Raw genomic sequence first — 17,470 nt, 5'->3', positions numbered from 1 at the left:
CCACTATTAACTTGTTTTGTTTGTTTGTTTTTATTTGTCCAGAGTGATCTCTTAAGGCCCAAAGTGCCATACTTTCACCCCAACAGTTAAAGGTTACTTCTCCCAGGAGCAAAAGCCTATCTTGGAGGAGAGCCTGGACAACTGGACACCAGGAACCAACACACCCTAAAAGGAAAATCTCAGGACTCAGCCAATGTTCCCGATCAGGCAAAGAACATCATTTTCTTTTAAATGCTAATAGTGACAATGACAAGGGCTTGCCAGATCTAGGGCTAGAACAGCCCAAGGTCTTAGCAATTTAAGACCTCAAAGTCTTACCTAAAGTTCACTTTTGGAGGAAGGAAAAGAGCCTATTCTGTATGAAAAGTCATGCTTTAGAATAGAAAGGAATCAAGTGGTTATTTTTTGCCAACCTTCTTCTGACCACATTTGTCTGGAATACGTGCTTACATGAGCCATCCTAACTCTTAAGAGCTATCCACTTCCCAGTCTGTTCACTCATTCAGGTCTACTCTAAACCCAGCTTACATGGCTTTTCTTAGATAAGACCTATCAATCATGTTCACTTGATATTTGCCTCAGGCTAGTAATGCTTTTTCCCTCCAGATTCAACTCTGCCCCACCTCGATCATCTAGTAATAATCCATATCAGAGATCCTGAGTCGGGGCAAGCCTTGATGACATCCATTGAAAAAATCTTCCAAACCCAAGTCCCTGAAAAGGATGCTCCCTACAAGTGTCAAAAATTATTACTACAACAAAAACAACTACCACCACAACCACATATTGTTACAGCTCTGAGATTTTACCAAGCTCTGCAAGCTGACAAGTTAGTCTGCCATAGTTTTTTTGGATAGTGGCAGAAGACACATGACTCTTGGGTTGGAGACAAAGGATTGTATTACTCATAGCACAGACAGTAAACACCTTGAACTTTATGCTTGTTAGTTTCTCTTATCCCTCAAGTTCCATGGGTTACACAGAGTAGCCTAGGCAAATGCTGCTCATCTGATGGATTTGCATCACAGCTGAGAAACCCTGAGCTTGAGAAATCCCAACTTTTTCTTTAAATATTTTATTTTTATCTATTTATAAGAGATACACAGAGAGAGGCAGAGACTTAGGCAGAGGGAGAAGCAGGCTTCCTGTGGGGAACCCAATGCAGGACTCAATCCCAGGACCCAGGGACCACGCCCTGAGCTGAAGGCAGAAGCTCAACCACTGAGCCACTCAGTCATCTCCCAACTTTTTCTTATAAGAGATTGGTCTACAAGAAAACCTGTGCAAAGCCGGTCAAGAGGACAATGATGAAAATAATCATACTGGACAGTAAACAGACTGGCCCTCTGCTCCAGAGGGAGATATTATCTCTATCAAATACAAACAGTTCATCCATTCTCTATTTCTCTAAATAACCACACAAGCATATGTCAACAAAGGTCACTTCTTTTCACAAAAATTCTCATTTTATTAATTTAAATGTAAGTCATTCGTTTTTTATTTTTGTGATTGTTTGTTTCAGGTTACTGGAGGTTTTGTTAAGTTAGTGGCACAAGGGAGTTCTTCCCATGATCAGCAAATGCAGGCATTACAGTGCACAGTCCAGGGGGGAAAAGGCTGGGTAAGGGGACAGGAGGGCCTTAAGGCAAGGCCTAGTAACTTGGTGACATTCAGAGCTTTCTCTAGGGTCCTATGGCTCATCTTGGGAGCAACTGAACTCAGCCTCATATTTGGAGAGATAATATTTGCAACTTATTCTCCTGGTTCTCTTGGCAGTATTCCTGAAGAGTTTTCTCTGCCACAGTCTCCATAAACTTATGATTGTTTCTGGAGACTTCTGGAACAATCACAGTGATGGAATCAGAATCAAAGAGCTTTGAAACCACTTTAGTGAGGCCAGAGGGACCATTAGAGTCAGAAGTCTCAGAACTCACCATAGTGACCTGGAGATAGACTGGGTCTTCACTTTGAGTGAGATTAGCCAGCTGGGATACTCAGATAAATTGCCCATCAGCTGTTTCATCAGAGAGGATATGTTGAACAACTTCTCCTGGTAGGACTACAGCAGCTCAGGATACATTTTGGTGAACTTCTCAGCAATCTGGAGGGAACCGTTAAACTCCTGTCATACAACGTGGATGGAACTGGAGGGTATTATGCTGAGTGAAATAAGTCAATCGGAGAAGGACAAGCAGTGTATGTTCTCATTCATTTGGGGAATATAAATAATAGTGAAAGGGAATATAAAGGAAGGGAGAAGAAATGTTGGGAAATATCAGGAAGGGAGACAGAACATAAAGACTCCTAACTCGGGGAAACGAACTAGGGGTGGTGGAAGGGGGGAGGAGGGCGGGTGTTGGAGGGGAATGGGTGACGGGCACTGAGGTGGACACTTGACGGGATGAGCACTGGGTGTTTTTCTGTATGTTGGTAAATTGAACACCAATAAAAATTAATTTAAAAAAAAAAAAAAAAAAACTCCTGTCATATCTGGACCTGACAGGGGTAGTCTGCTAAACAGTCTGCTGACAAGATGTTCTGGCATTTATCACATTGGTCCTTCATCCTCAGACACTCTGTGGAGTTTTGACAGATCTCCTTGCACACATCATGGTCTTGGTTGTCTTCCGTGGATTCCATTAGAAAGTTGTAGGGAATTATATGATGGTTGACATCCATGGCCTGTTGAGCCTGGTGTGTCATGTCAAAGAAGTCCAAAACATGTCATGGAAGATCAAGAGTTAATATGCAGGGAAACGGATTATGTTTCTGGTGATGTAGCACGTGGGATTGAAAAAAAGAGGCCTCTTCTAGAATGAACTGAAAGGTGAGTAGTGGAAATATCTTGTGGCTCATGGGTGAATCTGTCCTGGAAAATCTTGTCCATAATACTGGACATCAAGTTGAAGCTGTCCTGCATGATGTCCAGGGAATGGGTCTGCTGCCAGTCTTCTCCAGCAGAGTGTCCATGTGGTTGCCATTAATCCAGAAGTTGATGGGAGAACTCCTTCAGCAACTTGAGCTGGCAGCCAACCAGGCCAGAGCCGCTTCTGCAGGTGCATGTGTAGAACTTCATCCAGGTCTGTTCCAGGTAGGGCTTACACTCTTCCCAGAGGGCCATCATGGGGTCATTGCATATTCCCTGGGGTACCTTCAGCTTCGTTTCAGAATCCTTGATGTCACTTAGGGCATCTTCTTCTTGGCTTCTTCTGAGTTGTTCAGCAGTGATTTGTACTTCCTCATTTAATTGTTCTATAAGGGCTTTTACACCTGTTTTACCCCCTTGAGAGCATTTTTAATTTCCTTATTAATGTACTTACTCCCCTGGGTAGACATTTCCTGCAGCTCTGTGTCTGAGATTGCTTTGTCTCCCAGAACCCATCCATTCTCTCAGGTCACCAGCAGCCCCACTAGCAGCAGGAGAGTCTTCATCAGGCCTCCCTCTCAATCCTGGAATGGTTAGCAGCACCAGTTGACATCGGCTGCTCTTGGTAGTGCTGGATGGTAAGCACCATAAGATGTATCTATAGCATTCTGCTTCATATACAAACCCTTTGGGACTAGCTGCAAACATGTATGACTCACATCCAAAGATGTATGTCATTATTTCAATAATTGGCATTCATTTGAATAAATTCTGCAAAACTCAACAGGTAACAGTTTTGAACTTACCAAATGCTATTAACTTCTGGAAACAATTGGTTTCAAATATCACTCCATCACTCCACACATAGGATTATTATACAAACTACTTGATTCTAAAAATCTTTATCCCAAAGACTAAAATATAAATGACACCAGATTTTGAGATTTAAATTAGTCAAAATAAGGAGAGAAATAAATACAGAAGAACTGTATTTAAAGACTGTGCTCCCAACTTTATAATAGACAGTTGATTACAGACCTTGGAGAGCATTTAGACATGGGTCTAAATCACAGGATTAGTTCCAGAAGTACTCCCTGTCTTTTGTGGCTTCCTTCTTGCAAGTACTTTAGAATATCTTTTAAGGAATGGGGGCTTTTTCTAAATAAATTAGGTTATTCCAGTCAGAATGGCATGAGCAACATTCAAGTAATTCCAAATATTATGATGGTTAAGCAGCATTCTGCAAACTGTATTCTGGTGAACACAAGTATCTTTCATCATGTTAATAAATATTCTACCATCCAAAAAAGTTCCTTGGTCAAGTAAGTTTGGTAAACTATACATTAAATTGGTTTCTCACTGCAGAATTTTTCAGATCCTCTAACTGGGTTAATGTAGTTCTGATTGTGCGAATGAGGTTCATTTATCATTGAACCTATCATAGGTAGATCAGGGATATAACATGAAACATTTCCCAAACTTTTTCACTATGAAAAATTTTTAACACCACATGTTCTTATTAATGATGCAAGATGCTTTCTATTAAGGTCACTAGAGTTCCAGAGAAAACAGTTAGGAAAATTCTGGACCACAACCCAAGCCAGGCATGAATCAGGAAAAGTGAAGGTTTTAAAATAGTTGGGTTAGTTTTGCAGAGGACCTTGAATTCTATGCTAAGATATTTGAACTTTATTATGTAGGCAAAGGGTAAATATTCTGTTGACATTCTTTTTATCTCTTTGGTGTGCTTAGATGTGGTCATTTACATAAGAATAAGAATACATATTTAATAATATATATATATTCTAGTCATATATATATATATGACTAGAAACTACTTTGTAGCAGATTCCTCTACAGAAGAAGAGATCTACAGAAGAGAATTACCTTTATAAATCCCCCAACTTCAAAACTTAACAGCCTTCACTCTTAAGAAGGTACTTTTTATGTCTAAGAATTCCTCTGTAGTAGTTTTAAAATTTTACTTTTTTTTTTCCTGTTCTGTGTTCATCATTATTCCTGTTCTCCAAATTCCAGCCCTAGGACCTAATCTTGCAACAGGGACTAGCTGAGACACCAGATCCATTCATGAATTGTCCCAGTCTGAATCAACTTACTCTCTAATTCTTTGAGGCTTATTTTCCAGTTTGATCCTAGTCAGGGCTATTTTGGATACTCTACCCAAGTTTTCTTCAGAGAAAACTTAATAAGCACCTATGTGATGAAAGGCTTTGTAATAAGTGCCCAGAGAAATAAGAAGAGGATTTAGACATATTTCCCTCAAAACTTGAGTACACTTTTGGATAGTTTGCTTTAAGATCAGATGGACTTAATTTCTTTCAAATTTTGATTGACTTGTGCAGCTAGTAAGGGCCAAATGTATAAAGAACAACTCAGCCCATCAGTCAATGAATATTTATTGAGCTCCTATACATGCCAGACATTATGTTAGGTACTAGGGATGCAGCAATGTGGAGACAGACCTGGTTCCCGCCCTCATTGAGTTTATGAATCTAGTTGCTACTAAAGGCAATAAAATGAGTGTGAAATGTTTATTAGTTATCTGCTCTAATGCTTAAAAATAATTATTATTAGTTATAAACAAGGATAAAACATGTAGCACAATGTGGAAAATTAGTTAATCTGGGAGAAGGGTATATGGATATTCATTTTACTATTCTTCTGATCTTTATGTTAAGTTGAAATTTTTCAAAATAAGAAGTTGAAGGTTACTTTAATAAGAATAAACTAGTCAGAAAATTAAAAATTGGAGTCAGATTTCTTCTCTAGTCTAACACTTTCTCATTTAGTTGTAACATTTTGGTGTCCTGGGACTTCTGAGTTGATTATTTTCATATCAGAGCCTCAAAGGCAGAAGCCAGAGCATTACTACATGAAGAAGAGCAAAAACTTGGATTGCATTTTTCCTACCATAAAACATCCTGCTACAAGTGACACGTGGCTCTTAAATTTGGCCAGCATTTTTCTTAATTTTTATAAAATAGATCAGCATACTCAATCCATGTCTGAGGAGATGAGGAGAATTCCAGTGTCCAGGCAAGTTATTTGCTGTCCTCCATTCAGTACTTCTTAAACCATTCTCTAAGGAGGATATATGCTTCAGCGCATATAATAACCTATGACAAACAACTAATTCAATATATCTGTTGTACACATGCTAAAATATACAAACTGGAACCTCTTCATTTTACTGAGTGGCTGGGACAGAATCAACACTACGTGTAGTGTATTCAAATAAAACAATAGATGTTAAGAGAAAGTATGGGTGGACTTAAAGGGCTTTTAACAATGTCTTCCCACTACTCTTAACCCCAGGCCCATCAAATAGATACTATCATTACCTGCATTTTTATTTTCTCATCATTTCTAAGTTGTCAGACACATGTTTGTCTCTGATGTGTGATACATCCATATGTTCAGCAAGGAATGCATATAGAAGAAAATCAAGTGCATGAAATTTGAGGGCCAGTAATAAAGAGAGAAAGGGAACATGAAGGAATTTAATGGCTAAATATGAAATCAAAGACCTGGTGTGTATTCCCAAACAATAGAAATACAGGTTAACAGGTAAGCAATATTTCTCCTCTGCCCACTCATTCAAAAAATATGTCACAGGCAGCCCCGGTGGCTCAGCAGTTTGGCGCCGCCTTTGGCCCTGGGCGGGATCCTGGAGACCCAGGATTGAGTTCCAGGTCGAGCTCCCTGCATGGAGCCTGCTTCTTCCTCTGCCTGTGTCTCTGCCTCTCTCTATATACATATGTCTCTCATGAATAAATAAAAATCTTTTAAAAAATAACAAAAAAAAAACCAAAAATGTGTCACATGTCTGCCATGTGCCAGACACTATGCTAGGCAGTGGAGATAAAAGAATACAATACAATATCTACCTTCAAAAAACCTACCAGATTCCAGCTAAGTAATTAGACTAATAAAAGAAACTCCAATGTGCATGGTGGAGATAGAGAGGTCGTAGGTGTAATGGAAATAGCAAATATGGGCGTTGGAGTCAAACTCAAAACTAAATCTCTGTCAATTATAAACAATTCCCTTTACTTAACTTCTTTGAGCTTCAAGTTCCTCATCTGTAAAATGTAAATAATAATAATACCTACCTTGATCTATAACTCTAAGACTTAGGAGTAAGGCATACAAGATGTTGGGTACACACAAGTACTCAAAAAATAATTACAAATACTTGAACTGAGGTACGTGTATAATGATTAAGGAATGCAAAACTTGCCCCTCCTAAAATTTTACAGCCTGAGGAATCCCAAAAGCTGTGCTATCAATTAGTGTCCTAAAGGAAATTGAGATGTCAAGTAGAATTTAATGGTGGGACTGTAATAGAGAGGAGAGCAGAGCTAGGAGACCCAACAAGGCATGTTAAGTCCTCAAGGACTAGCAGTGGAAGGGAGCCACTTCCACCCTTAGATCTGAGCCCAGTGAGAGGCAGAGCCTTGGGAGAGGATAATCCTCTCTACAGACAAACCCTGGTGTGGAGATGACTCAAGAATCTGATGTCATCAAAGATAAATATTACCTTTGTTTGATAATCAGCTGGCTGATTACAAGTCCATTTTTCTATTCATGTTGCCTGCAAGAACATAAGTTGCTGGTCAGTTAATACCATAATTTATACTGCTCATTGAAAAATAATGAATTAAAAGTCAGAATAAAAAATGTTCAAACAATCAAATAACCTAAACAAGCACAGTGCTTCAGCTGTGGGTTTAACCCAGCAGAATATAGGGCACTGTTTTCTGGCTATCGTGCCTTTATTAATTCAGGTTAACTATTTTAGCCACCCTGCAGCCTACAATTAAAATTCCTAGGCCTTTTTACTCATGAAATACTGCTGAGCTATGATTCTATAGTAATTTTTTAACCTAAATTTCACATTTTGCCTTTATCTCTGTTAAAATAGTTTTATTTCAGCACTTATTTCAACACATTGGGATACTTTTATGTTCCATTTAAATTAGCAGCATCCACAAATTTGATAAGCATGTCAGCCTATGTCTTTGCTAAATTGCTGATAAAAAGGTTGAACGCAACTAAAAATAAGAACCTTTTATATGCATTCATTTAAAAGAATTTGGGTACTTAATGTATACCAGACTCTATATTAATTGCTGAGGATGCAGAAATTGAGAAAGAATAGAATTTTGGTTAGTGCTAAAAGCTACAAAGGAGCAAAATACAGTAACAAACTAGGGGCTGGTCAGGATATCACAACTTTAGATAAAGAAACTAGGGAGCCTCACTGGGCTAAATGCCAATGAGACTGTCCTGTGCATACCTGATGGAAAAGTGTTCCAAGAAGAGGGAAACAGGAGGTGCACAGGTCATAAAACTGAAATGAGTTTGACATTGGCAAAAAGTAAAGACAGACAATTTGGCTGGAACAGAATAAGCAAGGGAAGAATAATACTTGATGCATTTAGAGAGGTGGGCAAAGATCAGATTATGTAGGGATCTGTAGTCTCCAGTAAGGAGTTTCAATTTTATTCAAAATGCAGGGCCACCTTCTTCTATCATATCACTCATCTCACTGATCTATTTATAAATATAGCATTAGAACAATAACATTACTGTACTAATAATCAGCCTAGATAAAATCAAGAATCAAGACATTATGGAAATTATTCATGGGGACAGAATGAAATAATCTCAGTCAAACAAGAATTTAATCTGCCTGAGAAACCTATTCAATATAATCTACTTTACATGTTGGGGTTCTGCATAAGCAATCAAAAGAGAATTTACAAAAGCTCCCTACCCCATCTACAGATCTACTACCTCTGAACCCATGGACTCTTTCTTGCCTCCTATCACTATGGATGGATTATCTTCCTCCTGAGACCAACCTCCCACATGTGCATTCCTGCCTACCATCTCTCTCTTAATCAACATCACTTCCTCTCATGTGCATCTCACCTTTTACCTTTCTATAAAGTCATCCCCAGCAACATGAGACATGCAGTAATTTCTCCCATCTTAAATACAAATCTCTCTTGGTCCCTACATCCCTGTCAAGCTACCATTTCATTTCTCTTCCAGCTTTTAGCAAAAATTCTCACAAGAGTTGTCTATACTTACTGTTGTATTTGCTCTCTTTTCACTCTCTCTCAAACCCTCTCCAGTGATATTTTCCCTCCCACAGTTCTTATAGGATAGCTCCTGCCCAGGTCACTTGACTTGACTGCCTCACATATTGTTGGTTGTCCAGGCAACAGCCACTTCGTTTTATCAACTGTTTTGCTCATACAATAACCATGTGCATTAGGGGATGTGGGCCTTTCTCTAGCCTGCGGGTCAGAAATCATGATTAGGTTATAAGCCATTCACCATACCACCATGGCCTTTCCTGGTACCTGGCTTAGAAAGAACAGGTGTGTCACAGTTCTGGTCGGTGAAATCTCAGGGAGCTTTTGCTCTTATAATAAATTGAATGTACTAGTTTAGCTATTGCCCTAATGGTGGACATTAAACAGATTCCAATTTAGTCTTAATTATTAATCAGACAATGACAATTTTTTTTTTTGCATGTAGGAATTCTGTTTCCATCCATTTTGTTGATCAGTCAGAATTCTGGAAGTCTTCTTTTCAAGAATGACTTTTCACTTCCATCCCCATTCTACTACCCTCTCATAGAGTTTTAAATTGCTTTTCTTTTAGCCCTCAAATCAAGTTCATTCCTCACTCCCACTACCCATTCTTAATCAGGTTCTCTGGTTCTTCACCTTCTTAGAAATAGATTCCTTTCCTTTTGGATACTCATCTCTCTAATAATACAATGGTGAGTATCATTAGTTGATAGTATCTATCTCCCCCATAAAATTGCAAACTCCATGAGGGCAAGAACTTTCTCTGCGTTTCTCATCATATTCAGCACTTGTCACAGTGTAGGAACATAGTGATCACTCAATAATTATTGTTGAAGATAGGAAAGCAAGAAGGCAGAAAGGAACTCTCTGCACAATAACATATAAAAATGTTTCACATGCTGAAATGTATTGACTTCAGATATTCTGTTCCTTATAATGTGAATGAGTTCATTTTATTCAGATGATACATTAAATAAACTTTTCTTTATTATTCTAGGTAACAAAAAATTTTGGATAACTGCAACGAAAAACAGTGGGATAAGGGATTTACTGGACATATACTGAGGCATTTCACAGGATCAGGGGAAGAAGTGGACAACAAAACTACAGGAAGACAGGGTCAAAAGCAAATAGGAAACCTCACCGACAGTTCACATGCCTTATCTCTGGGCGTTGCCATTAACACAACAGGCTTCCACTCAGACCAGTTTGTGTGCTTCTCTCCTACAAGTTTCAAATTGTCAGAAGAGAGAGTATGATTGGCTCAAGTGTGTTTCCCTCTTGGCTGGAACTTAGCAGTGGCATGTAGCATAGGCATGGCCACTAGAGGCCTGCCCCTGTGTTTTGATCCATTACTAGAAAACGGAAAACTATTATGAGCACAGTGTCCACCTCAGATGACATTCTCTTTAGATAAGAATAAAGAAGATGTTTACGGTATCCAGCAATCATCCAGACCAAGGGGAAGGGGCAATTTCAGGGGTGAATTCTGTGAACAAATGTTTTAATATAGACTTTTATTTATACTTATCATTTTTTCTTTATATTTATAGTTATATGTAATTTATATTTATATATAATTTAGCTTTTATTATGGAAATTTTCAAACATATAAAAGCAGAGAAAAAAGTACAATGACTCCCAATCTACCCATACTTCAACTTTAATAATTTATTTATTTTTTCAATTTATTTCCTTATTTTATCTTCTCTGTATCCCCAAATTTGTTTCCTAGAGTATTTTTAAGTAGACTCCAGATATATATTTCACCTTATAAGTATTTCAGTATATATCTCTTTTAGATAAGGAATTTTTTTAAAAATTTATTTATTTATTTATTTATGATAGTCACAGAGAGAGAGAGAGAGAGGCAGAGACACAGGCAGAGGGAGAAGCAGGCTCCATGCACTGGGAGCCCGACATGGGATTCGATCCCGGGTCTCCAGGATCGCGCCCTGGGCCAAAGGCAGGCGCCAAACCGCTGTGCCACCCAGGGATCCCTAGATAAGGAATTTTAAAACCATAACCATAATAGCGTTTTCATACTGAACAAGGTTACAATAATTCTTTAATATTAGACGCTAGTAATGTATATCCAGTTCTGTAAGACTTGCTCTTGAGGCACCTAGATGGCAAAACTCAAATGTATTCTGACAGAGCATATAATTATATCATTGTTATACTGCTTTTCAGATATTTTATTAAGCTATTTCTAAAGCTATATAGAAAAACCTCATTCATTCATTTACCTTATGTCTTTAGAGCTCCTACTATGATAGTTTGCAGCTACATTGAGAGATTTCTTCATTATTTCAGGTACAAATTGGCTCCAAAAGAAACATGAAGAAAGAACATTCTAGAGAAATATTTTTTTCTCAATATGCTTCAAAACGTATACATTTCCTAGTACTAATTAGAAGACAACATTAAAAGAATATTAAGATTATAGCCAAAGTTTACATTGCTATCAACTATATATTTCTTATGTTTGCAGAACCATGAATGTAAAAATTATTCATCATAACATAAAATATCTGATGAGTGTATGCTCCTAACTGAAAGGGAATGTTCTTTTTTAACAAAAAACACAATAGCAGTAATATTTTAAAATTACCTTATTCTTCTGTAAATCAAGAAATATATAAAGATCATATATCTCTGTCATTTCTAATAGTATTTTGATCTTTCTTATTATTCCTTAAACAATAAAAAAGTGGAGCCAGTGTGATTATCATTTGTTATTCACCCAAACATTTAATTCATATTCTTATTTACATAACCACTCTACTAGTCAAAGAGGTTCCTGAGCAAGTTTTATCTTGTATGGGAGGGCTGAGTCAATTAAACTCCTAAAACAATGTGTTAGAATGAATAAGGCTGGTTAATAATGGATCACTGAATCACTGGGCAGGAAACATCTTTGTTACATAAACAAACTTATAAAAATGGAGTGCAGAATAAGAAATTTGGTTTTCTCCACAAATTGCTGAAGTTCGTAATTTAAAATTATAAGTTGTTTCCTCAAGCATCCATCTATCTTTTTTTTTTAATCTGAAAAGTATATTCACATTAAATAAGAAAAAAATTTGCTTTACAATAACAACAGTAAAATGCAAATTGTGATATTCATAGTTACTCAGAAAGTTAGGGCCACCACCTCTTTCAGTTAGAATCCCAGCAAGATATGAGTAGATGAGTAATGAGAAAGTTGAATGGAAAGATCTTCAGAAGGGGTGGGCAGGGTTAAGGAAATCAACAAATGATAGTAAAGCTCCCCAAGGCTAAAATAATTGGGAGTCATTATCATCACTAGATTTGAAGGGGCCAGACGAGCAAGCAATTACTGGAACCTAAAGAGGGTTATAACTATATTTGTGGGAGAAGGATACTGACTAGCTGCTGTGGACTCAGGTAGAGGAAAGCAGCCATGAAGTCCTGCAGAGTGGGAATGGTAAATAAATATCCTAGTCTCCCTCCTTCTGCCTTTCAGATTTCCTTCCAATTCCTCCTACTGGCTGAACTCAAACGGAAGCCGAAGGAGAGGGAGCAAATTGATACAGATCAGTCAGAGTAGGATGGAGAGTGGATCTTCAAGAGAAATGGTAAATATCCAACGCACACTTCCTTCTACCACTATATCTGCAGTTTGATTAGCCTTATATATTTTCATCAGTTTCTCTCATTCCTATAATGGTCAGATGAAGAAGCAATCGAAGAGGTATTTAGGAAGCTCTATCTAGATTCCAGCATTATATTAAACTCATAGAAAAATATAAAGAAGTACAAGACATAGATTCTGTCCCCAAGATAAAGCCTATAAAATAAATGGGAGCAGGATAATATATATAACAAGTCATAGATTATGAAAAGACTGAATATTTGGCTTTAGGCAAAACAAGGAATCTTCTTTAAGGCAGTTTTCACAGGTAGCATGTATGGAGTTTCAGGTTTTGCAAATTTTATAGATAACACAGGCAAAGGACATTATAGAACAAAGATGTTCTTTGAAAGTAACTGTAACCTAGTGTCCTTAGAATCAAGCTGATGGCAACCTGGAACATTGCTTAGTTTATTTTGCTGGGTACTTGTTCCAGAAGAGAAAAGGAAGCTAAAGAAGGAGAAATTGCCTATTCTTTTCACCCATTTAATATGTACATTTTCCTAAAGAGTAAAGACTGACATAATACCTATTTTCAACATTTGTAGGGCTATCACATAAAAGCTAAACCCAACATCAACTAGTAAAGCCTATTCCCTCCATCTGAAATGCTTTTCTCACTTCCTCATTGTGCAAATTCCTATTATTCAAGACTTCACTCAAACAGGAACTCTACATAGCTTTTCCTGAGTATACCTGGCAAAGCCAAAACTGCCTCTGAACTTTAACTCCTAAAATGATTAAAAAGAGTTATTTTCAACAGTATCCTGGTTTGTATAATTATTTTGAAAAAGCTACCTGGATTTTTTTAACTGTTTTATTCCAGTATAAAAATTTACATTTGACTTGCTTTGTTTAGGATCAAAAGCACTGCCCAGAGATAACTTTCCATGATAATGAAATTTTCCAAAAGAAAAAAATAAGAACTTGCAATAACCATTGTACCATCTAAGACAATAACTCTAAATTTGAACATATGAAAGCTTTAGCATATAGCATAATATAGCATTGAAAGAAAAACCTTCTCTAATTACATATCTCATCCTTCAATGAATAAAAAGCTATTATTCAACCATCACTCATTTATCTTTTATGGATTTGTCATAGAAATAATTATGGTTGTCAATTTTTTGTCCTCTAAGCATACCTATGGGATCTAAGGACTTCATAACTTAACAAGTCATTATTGAGCCTGGTCAATTTTGAGAAAGACAACAGAAGTATTTGTAGCTGATCTACATAGAACTTATTATTTGAAAAGCAACCATGAGGTTGAGGAATGTATCCTACAAAGAGAAAAATAATCCAAACAGAATGAAAAGCTAAATAAAATAGGTACAAATATAAAGAAAAATATTTTTAATCTCAAATTTCCATTTAGGATTCTAAAAAGTATGACCATTAGGAATCCAAAACAAGTTGAAGATGAGGGAGAAGGTGAAAGAGCTGCTATCTTATCCAACTTTCCATTTGAATTGAGTGTATGTCTAGTGTGAACACAGAACTATTCACTTAAAGCAGGTAAAAAGCCACAACTTCCAAAGAAATTTGGAAAGAAAACTCAAAGCTCTTCATTGATTCATCAAAGCCTCTGGGCCAGATACTTCTCCATCTCCTACCCTGCTGCTATAATCTAGTGGGAGATATACTATGTTCGTCAAAATTATGTATGTTATAAACTGAGAGAGGGAAGCAAGGAGTTAGCATTTATTTATGGGCCAGGCACATTGTATTACAGAATCCTACTCAACCTTCACAACGACCCTATGAGCTAGGTATTACTCATCCAATTTTACAAATGGGAAACTAAAGGTCAGAGAATCAATGAATCACCAAATTTAACCTGCTAATAAGTGCTGAGGTTAAAATGCCAACCAAGATTTGACTCCAGAGTGCATCTTCTTTTCTCTATTCATTAAGAGATGAATCTTGAGGCACATGAGGAGAACTCAAGGCATCTCTGCATAAGTACCTTAGAATGTATATACAGTGCAAAAAACTGCCACACCTGGAGAGGTAAAGTATGGTGGGAATACAGAGCCAGGAGTAATTCATTCAGTGTGGTGCCATTAAAGACCACGGATTGTTTGGGGAATGTGGAAAAGACCAATGAGTAAGTGGTACTAATGGAAAGTGAGATTGGGTCAAGCTATAAGAGTCTAAGAGGCATTTTTCAGCCTTGCCAATAAGGAGCATGATGATCTATTATGTACTGAAATTCAGGTTTCAGAAAATAATGGAAAGATTACAAAATATTAAGATAAAAATATTATTGTGTCCTACAGAGACCAAACCCTTCATTTAGAGAAAACCAAATGCCAAGCTTTTCTAATGCCAAGGAAGTTATTGTTATGCAAATCACTGTTGTATTTCTGTTAATTGGGGCTTGTTCTCAATGAAAGAGGAGGAGAAAAGTTTTTATCTTTAAAAATGGAAATTAAACCAATTTTAAAGTATACAATGAAACTCAACAAAATTGCAAAGTACGTTTTTCTGTAATTAACACTTTTCAGTGACCCCATTTTCTTTGTTGTCAGTATACAGTGTTCCCAACAATTAGTATTGTATCTTTTTATCATTCAGTAATATTCAGTAATTCAGTAATTTTGTCTTTCAGTAATAGTAAATTCTCATCATTGGTTAAAACTTGTACAAAAGCAAACAAAAGTCCACATGCAAGATGAATAAGCATTTTAACGCCATCAGAAATTCCTCCCAAGCCAAAACGTAAGACTAGGATTAAAAAAAATCCTGGTTGATTTGATCTAGAGTGAGTTCTGTAACCTCGGCTTGGTACTTAGGACAACCTCTGAAATCTGTGACCACAAAAACTGAAGCATTTTCCTCACACTCGACAATATCATCTAGTTTCTGTGGCTGGTCTTTCTTTCTTTTCTTCCTTTCTTTCTTTCTTTCTTTCTTTCTTCTTTATTATTTATGATAGTCACACACACACACACAGAGAGAGAGAGAGAGAGAGAGAGGCGGAGACCCAGGCAGAGGGAGAAGCAGGCTCCATGCACCGGGAGCCCAACGTGGGATTCGATCCCGGATTTCCAGGATCGCGCCCTGGGCCAAAATCAGGCGCTAAACCGCCGCGCCACCCAGGGATCCCTCTGGATGGTCTTTCATCCCAATTCCTGTCTTCTGCTACTGGGACAGGGGCCCTTAATCCCTTCCTGGTAGGACTAGGGTTCTGAGATTTTTGCTAGTCTGGCCACCAGGGGAATGGACCTGGCAATAGAGTTCTGCAAATGATTAAACCTTTGCAAACCGTGATGCCAATTCTAGCCAGAGAGTTTGTGTATCAATCACCACTACCACGACAGTCCTGCTGCCACGCCCACAAAAACTACCATTCACCCCACCCCCACCCCAACTGCCAACCACCTCTCATCAGGCTTCCTTCTCTTAATGGTAGGTACCCTGAGATGTCAGCAAGTCTCATATCAGATGGCTTCACTGTCACTGAGGTCATTCAACATTGCTAAAAGTGATAAATGTAGGGATTTTGTGTTATGGTAATGATCGTTAGCATCTAAGTGAAGCACTAAGGCTAGACAGGGCTCGACCAAAATTATAGAAAAGTTGAATACTTCTAAAATCACCAACATTTGTAACTTTGTATGATTTATACCAAATATTCAACCTTTCAAACCCTGCTACTCAAAACATTTTTGCAACGGAAATAACTTTACTGTTAGCTATCAACCACTAACATCACAGGTTTTTTTCTGCCATATCATTTTTTTTTGCTATATCATTTTTTTTTATTTTATTGAAATACAGTTCACACACCATAAAATGGACCATTTTTAAAGTGTATAATTTAGAGCAGCTGGGTGACTCAGAAGGTTAAGTATCTGACTCATGATTTTGGCTCAGGTCATGATCTCAGGGTCATGAGATTGAGCCCCACATAGAGCTTCACACTCAGTGAGGAGTCTGCTTCTCTCCATTTCCCTCTGTCCCTCCCTCCTCTTTCTCTTTCAAATAATTAATAAATGTTTTTTTAAGTACATAATTCAGTGGTTTTTAATATATTTACAAGGTTTTACAACCATTATCGCTACGTCAAAAACAATGATTACTATGTACTACTAATGGATATAAATCAGTGCCACTGCCTTGATTTGTGCTGAGGAGCAGTGGTAGCCACTACGACTTTAGTATCATCTGTGCAAATGTCACCATGGTGACAAAAGCTAATAACATCTTAGTATCACCTTGAAAATAGTTTCAACTTTGCAGACTTGGCTGCAAGGCTCTCAAGGATCCCAGCTGTCCACACTTTGAGGAGTGAGTTCTCTTTGGAATACAATACTTCTTCTTTTTTTTATTTTTTTAAGATTTTATTTATTTATTTGAGAGAGAGAGAGAGGGAGAGAGGATGAACAGGGAGAGAGGCAGATGGAGAGAGAGAAGCAGACTCTCTGCTGAGCAGGGAAACTTGATTTGGGGCTCAATACCAGGACCTCGGAATCATAACACATGAGCTGAAAGCAGCCAGACCAACTGAGACACTCAGGCACCTCAAAATAGAATACTTCTTAATGAGTTATTGATATTTATGCTATCAAGAACATTGAATATGAGAATGCTTTGAAGAGAAGTGGATTCTCTAAGTAAGCTCTAGAATTTAACCTCTCAATTTTCTCATCTATTCTTTCACTTTCTTTGCTATAGACACTGTTCAAGTTCAGACACCTATCACTTCATATGTAGAGAACTCCCTGGGCTGCTCACTTGTTTCTCTGCCTCCAAAATTTCCTTTCTCCAAATGCTTCTCTATATCAATTGCTGCAGATTATTATTCCT

At 37.5% G+C, this 17,470-nt stretch overlaps 1 protein-coding gene and 1 pseudogene across 9 annotated transcripts in view; both read right to left on the bottom strand.

Annotated features, from left to right (window-relative positions):
* Window positions 1–17,470, bottom strand: part of SCEL (sciellin) — a 294,897-nt gene that overhangs the window by 242,188 nt on the left and 35,239 nt on the right. Inside the window, exon 2 of one of the 9 annotated variants that reach the window (XM_072760813.1) lies at window positions 7,428–7,481. The exons of the other annotated variants lie outside the window; for them this stretch is intronic. The gene's annotated coding sequence lies outside the window, so the exon portion shown is untranslated. The remainder of the gene's footprint in view (window positions 1–7,427; window positions 7,482–17,470) is intronic. 9 annotated transcript variants of the gene reach the window in all.
* LOC112907199 (clusterin pseudogene) lies at window positions 1,725–3,540 on the bottom strand (annotated as a pseudogene).

The sequence above is a fragment of the Vulpes vulpes genome, chromosome 6, assembly GCF_048418805.1.
Source record: "Vulpes vulpes isolate BD-2025 chromosome 6, VulVul3, whole genome shotgun sequence".
In the NCBI taxonomy this organism is placed as follows: Eukaryota; Metazoa; Chordata; class Mammalia; order Carnivora; family Canidae; genus Vulpes; species Vulpes vulpes.
The sequence above is the reverse complement of the archived record's forward strand: the minus strand, read 5'-3'. Positions and strand labels throughout refer to the sequence as shown.